Source organism: Gossypium arboreum, chromosome 12 (genome assembly GCF_025698485.1).
Source record: "Gossypium arboreum isolate Shixiya-1 chromosome 12, ASM2569848v2, whole genome shotgun sequence".
NCBI lineage: Eukaryota > Viridiplantae > Streptophyta > Magnoliopsida > Malvales > Malvaceae > Gossypium > Gossypium arboreum.
This window is the reverse complement of record NC_069081.1, coordinates 25,290,536-25,296,809: the sequence shown is the minus strand read 5'-3', so window position 1 is coordinate 25,296,809 and position 6,274 is coordinate 25,290,536. Positions and strand designations below refer to the sequence as shown.

General features: G+C 37.5%; 1 non-coding gene across 1 annotated transcript; it reads right to left on the bottom strand.

Moving 5' to 3' along the window:
• Positions 1 to 2,454: 2,454 nt before the first annotated feature.
• On the bottom strand, positions 2,455 to 2,561 carry LOC128285909 (small nucleolar RNA R71). Its single transcript, XR_008276456.1, has one exon. It is a non-coding gene; the product is annotated as a small nucleolar RNA R71 (small nucleolar RNA).
• Between the last annotated feature and the right edge of the window lie 3,713 nt (positions 2,562 to 6,274).

Sequence of the window (6,274 nt, the reverse complement as noted above, 5' to 3'; positions counted from 1 at the left end):
AAATCAAGTGAGTAAATCGTCTGATTCAGAGTCAATAACAAGTCTAGGTGGATTTTTCCCTTAGGTATTGTCCAAATCATTTATTTTTCCCAAAAGTTATTTCCACAATTTACTTTCTGTGCATTCTTAGTTTAGTAATTAGTTTAGATAAAACAAATCCCTTTATTTTTAGGCTAGATAATAAAAACAAAGTTAATACTAGTACTTTTAGTTCTTTTGGGTTCGACATCCCGGTCTTGCCATAAGCTATACTACTGTTCGATAAGGTGCGCTTGCCTTTGTCGTGGTAATAGTTAGTTTTCAAGAACAGATATTCATAAATTATAAAACTTATCACGATTCACATCACATCAAGTTTTTGGCACTATTTCCAGGGAACTAAGATATTAGGAACACTCGATTTTTATTACTTTAGCTATTTTACTTTTATTGCAATTTAAATTTTATTTTGAATGTTGTTACTAAATTTTCTTTTATTTCCTTCTGGCAGGTTTTTATAGTTTATGACTAGAAGAAACCTGTCGGGAACATTACTTTCTGATAGTAAGATTGATCGCACAGCTCGTAGAAATCGAAAAGAAATAAGGCGAAGCTTAAGAGACATAGAGAAAGAGCAAGAGGACGATATACACACCACAACCGAGGAGATGGCTGAAAATTAGGAAAACCCGCTACCTCCTGCGATTGCTGCTGACCAAGTAAATCAGAATCCTGCTCCGTTAATAATACGTGATATTCGTGACAGGTTTTAAAAATTTATAATGAATCATTTTTAAAACTAACTATTATCACGATGAAGGCAAGTGTACCTATCGAACAGTAGTATAGCTTTAGCAAGACCGGATTGTCGAACCAAAAGGAACTAAAAGTACTAGTAATAACTGTCTTTTTATTATCTAACCTAGGAATAATGGGGTTTGTTTTAACTAACTAATTAACTAAAGTAAGAATTCATAGAAATTAGAATTGGGGAATTACTTTTGGAAAAACGATTGAATTGAGACAATACCTAAGGAAAAATCCATCTAGACTTCACTTGTTATTTGACTCTGAATCGAATGATTTATTCATTTGACTTGATCCGTAGAAATCCCTAAGTTATATTATTATCCCTCTCGAGACTAACAACGTCTAACCCTAGGTTGAATAATTGAAATCTCTTTCTAATTAACTCCCTAGGGTTGCATTAACTCGATCTATGCATCCCTTTAGTAGGTTTCACCCTAATCCTGCAAAATCTTGCCACCCTATCTCTAGGCGCGAAAACAACTCTGCTTAATTATGACAAATGTACTCTTAGACAAGATTTATTCCTCCTCTGAATAAGAGCTTAACTTGGACCAATATCCTGGAATATCAAAACAAGAATTAAGAAAAAGTCAAATATTTGTCATACAATTCAGATAATAATAACAAGATCTGTCTTAGGTTTCATTCCCCTTAGGTATTTAGGGGTTTTAGTTCATAACTAAAAGGTAAACATCTTAGAAGAATAATGAATACAAAACATAAAGAAAAACCCAACACTCCTGAAGGGAAATTGAGGGGAGATCTTCAGTCTTGATAATGAATCCGGCTTCTGAGATGGATCAATCGGCTTTCCTTGAGCAGTTCCCTGTCTCCTTCCCTCTGTATGTTCCTTTTCCTCCTCCTCAAGGGTGTATTTATAGGCTTTAGAATGCCTAAGAACCCTCAAAATTGGCCTTTTCCGAATTGGACTCAACTTGGGCTCGTCAGGGATAAGCCCGTGTTACACGCCCGTGTGCGATTACTTCAGGCCGTGGTCAAGCTTGTTAAATAGGCACGGCCGTGTGGTCCACCCGTGTGAGCCATGCTTCGATTCTACCAAATTGACAAAGCCGTGCGGTCTGCCGGTGTGAGGAGGTCTAGGCCGTGTTGATTTCATACGTTGGCCCATTTTCTCCGTTTTTGGCCCGTTTCTCATTCCTTTCACTCGTCTATGCTCATCTAAGTATAAAACATGAAATTAAGGCATTAGGAGCATCGAATTCACCAAATATAAGGAAAAATCATTCATAAAATGTGCTAAGAATGGGATAAAAATATGTATAAATTACGGTTTATCAGCGCACTATGTATGATTATGCTAAACCTAATTTAACAGGAACTGAGTCGAGTATAGTTAGGCCTGTTATTGCTGTAAATAATTTTGAACTAAAACCTAATACAATTCAAATGATACAACAGTTTGCTCAGTTTGATGGTTTGCAGGATGAGGATCCAAATACTAACTTGGTGAATTTTCTGGAGTTTTGCGATACTTTTAAAATCAATAGCATTTCTAATGATGCCATTCACCTTCAGTTATTCCCTTTTTCATTAAGGAATAAGGCTAAACAGTGGTTGAAATTGTTACCATGAGGGTCAATCATTACTTGGGAACAAATGACCAAAAAACTTTTACTGAAATATTTTTCGCCAACAAAAACGACTAAGCTGAGGAATGATATTTCTTCTTTTTTACAGATGGATTTAGAAACACTCTATGATGCATGGGAGAGATACAAGGATCTTTTGAGAAGGTGCCCTCACCATGGGTTACCACTTTGGCTATAGGTTCAGACATTCTACATGTAACACCCCTAACTCGTGACCGACGCCGGTGTCGGACACGAGGGGTTAACGGCCAAACCCTCTCAAGATACCAACCAATTTGACATTACCAGTCAGGCTGGAAAACTGCGTCACCGTCGCCTTAAAAATCATATCTCGAATTTCAAAACTCCGAAACTGGTTTCGTAAATTTTCCCTGAATTTAGACTCATATACCCATCCATGGATTTATTTTTAGAATTTTTGGTTGGGCCAATTGGTTCAGTTTATTAGTTAAAGTCACCCATGTTACAGGGACCGACTGCTCTGACCTTCGCGCGTTACAACTTGAATATCTCTCTGTACAGGGCTTTAATACTGGTGCTGTTTGTTTCTAATGAAACTAGACTCAAAATGGAATCTGTAAATATAAGGCATGACTCCTAATTCTTTCTGGATAATTTATGGTAAATTTTCAAAGTCGCGACAGGGGACCCAGAAACCGTTCTGGCCCTGTCTCACGAGAACCTTAATATTTCTCAGTATACTGCTCATATAGTCGTTTCGTTTCGTCCATATAAAATAGATTCATCAAGGTTCAGTTCCATAATTTACTCACTATTTAATTCTACTTCTACTATTTTAGTGATTTTTCAATCTCATCTCACTGCTGCTGTCCGCAACAGTTACTGCAGTAGACTATGCCAATTTCATGAATTTTTCCTTGGCCTTAATCATCCATCATGCATGACACAAATTATGGCCACCTTATCAAAATTTGAGTTTCTAAGACTCGTGGCTATAGGTTCTAGCATCCCACTCGACGACCACATAGGCCATTTTCACATGGCTTAAAGTTTACAACCCACAATTCGACAAAATATAATAGCCTATACATGCCAAATGTTCTTCAACAACAAAAACAATACCACAAGATTTCAGCCGGTGTGATGACTTCAACGACGGTCCCGATCACGCAAACAATACGAGTCCGAGAGACCTAAAATGGGTGACAAGAAAACACCGAGTGAGTTTACAACTCAGTAAGTCATAAGCATTCATCAATCCACCGATAAAGTTACTACTACATGTACAACAAATGAGGCTAGGTACTCGTCCATATCGAATCTATACCATAATACCTCGGACCTTTCGGTCCAATCTCGCACCAATTCATACATCGACATTTCATATTCTACACAACAAGATAATCAAGCATTTTACACATTAACTCATTTTCCAGCACAACCATACAATTTCAATCATCACATAGATTTAAGGCTTACCAATTTCAACCCCAAGCATGAACGTATTCTCTATTCGTCATGAGCTCGAGGTACTTACCCGATCCGCTGTCCATACTCAATTCAATGGAGACACACCTCCATATATTTAAAGTACGCACACACAAGGCTTACTACTCGATTTCGCACACTTAGTGCCACGTAATTTAAGCCCGCACACACAAGGCCATACCCTCCGAGCTCGCACACCCAAAGGTCAGTATTTTTCCAGCTTGCACACTTAGTGCCATATATTTCCAGCACGCACACTTAGTGCCATATATTTCCAGCACGCACACTTAGTGCCGATCTCGCCACCGCACACACGTATTGCCTCAAGACACTTAGTGCCGAAAGCAAACTTTCTACACATTTCACTATTTCTTTTACATTCAACAAATGTCATCACTCCATACACATACATTTTCATTCATATATATATATATCATCCCATTAAACACAATTGCATAAATTTTACAATCATTTAAGCAATATCAAATACGTGCTTAATGACTTACCTTGTTTGGGGTAGAACGGTTCCAAATCGGCTACTCGTTTGCTTTCTCCTTTCCTTTGTCCAATCTAGTTCCCTTTGCTCTTGAGCTAAATCAAACAATTTACCTCTCCATCAAACACAAACATACGGCATTCACATGCATTATTATGGTTATTGCGAATACTTAACACAACTAAGCTGAAAATTTACTCAATCTCATCTTAATTTATTGCTACTTATTTATCAAAGTTTCCAATACAAGGTATTTAACACCTATGCCCATTTGTACCCCATATGGCCGAATGCTTCATTCCTTACCCAATTAACCATCCAACAATTTTTCAGCCTCATTACCACCCTTTTCATGTCTAATTGTTTAAATACTCTCAAGCTCATTCACAAGTACTATTATACATCTCATTAAGCATTAATCATGTTGCAACATAAATTCTATAGCATGGCCGAATGCTCATGCACACACACATAACAACAAGAACTCAATGGCACAAAATTTCCTTTTTGTTAAACATTCGAACTTACTCATTTCCATGCTTTCATCACAACAACATCAAAACACTCACCAAGGAAAACAACATGCATGGCCGAATTTTAACTCACCTAACAACTTAGTTTCGATTTGAGATTCAAGGAAAATTTTGAACCAATCCTCCAAATCATACATGCATTTTCAAGAGTGGCATAAAACATACCTTCTTGTATCAAAACACCTTAGTCTAGTAAGCTCCATGGCTGATTTTCTCAAGCTTTTCCCCCTTTCTTCTTAGTATATTCGCCAAGCAAGGAGAAAATGAGAGAATGAACACCCTTTTTTTTCTTTCTTTCTTTGCTTTTGTTTCTCTCATGTACGGCAAGGGGGGAAAGCATCCACACTCTTTTTTTTTTTGTTATCATCATTTTCTTTTTCCATTTCTTTAATGCTAACTTTCTTATTTTATTGTTTCCTACATGCATCACTAGTCTAACATGTTGGAGACATGTTTCCACCCATAGCATGGCCGCCATCATGCTTCATTTTGGCTAATTTGACATGCAAGGACAACACTTTCCCACATGTATTAATAGGCCACCTTACATTTGCCTAGCACATTTCTAAATTTTCTCACATAAGTCCTATTTGATAAAAATTCACTTACAATTAACAAAATCCAAACATGAAATTTTCACACATGCATATATACATATAATGAGCATCAATTATGATGGTTAATTATTATTATGACTCGGTTTAGTGGTCCCGAAACCACTTTCCGACTAGGGTCAATTTAGGGATGTCACACTACAACAGTGTGAACCCCTCAACGAGGCAACTTATCGACACAGCTGCCGGTGGAACTTTGAATAACAAAACACCTGAAGTGGCTTGAGAATTTATTGAAGAGATGTCATTGAATAACTATCAGTGGCAAGTCATGAGAACAAAGCAGACAAAAGCAGCCAGTGTTTTCAACCTCGATGCTGTTACTATGCTATCTAACCAGGTAGAACTCTTAAATAAAAAGATTGACGGTTTATATAGTTCTACTCAGGTACATCCAGTGATGAGGTGCGATTCAAATGGAGGAGGAGCACACACGGAATATCAATCCTTCAACCCTAGCAACCAGGAGGAACAAGTCCAATATATGGGTAACAATAATTCTAGACCTCAAAATAACCCATATAGTAATACTTATAATGCAGGTTGGAGGAACCATCCCAATTTCTCGTGGGGTGGTCAAGGAAATCAAAGGCCACAACATCTTCCGGGTTTTCAACAACCACCTTACCAACAAGAAAAGAAGCTAAACCTTGAGGAGATGCTAACAAAGTTTATCTTGGTGTCAGAAACTTGCTTTCAGAATACCGAAATAGCCCTTGAGAATCAACAAGCGTCGGTCCAAGGATTCGAAACTCAGATAGGATAGCTCGCCAAATTAATTTC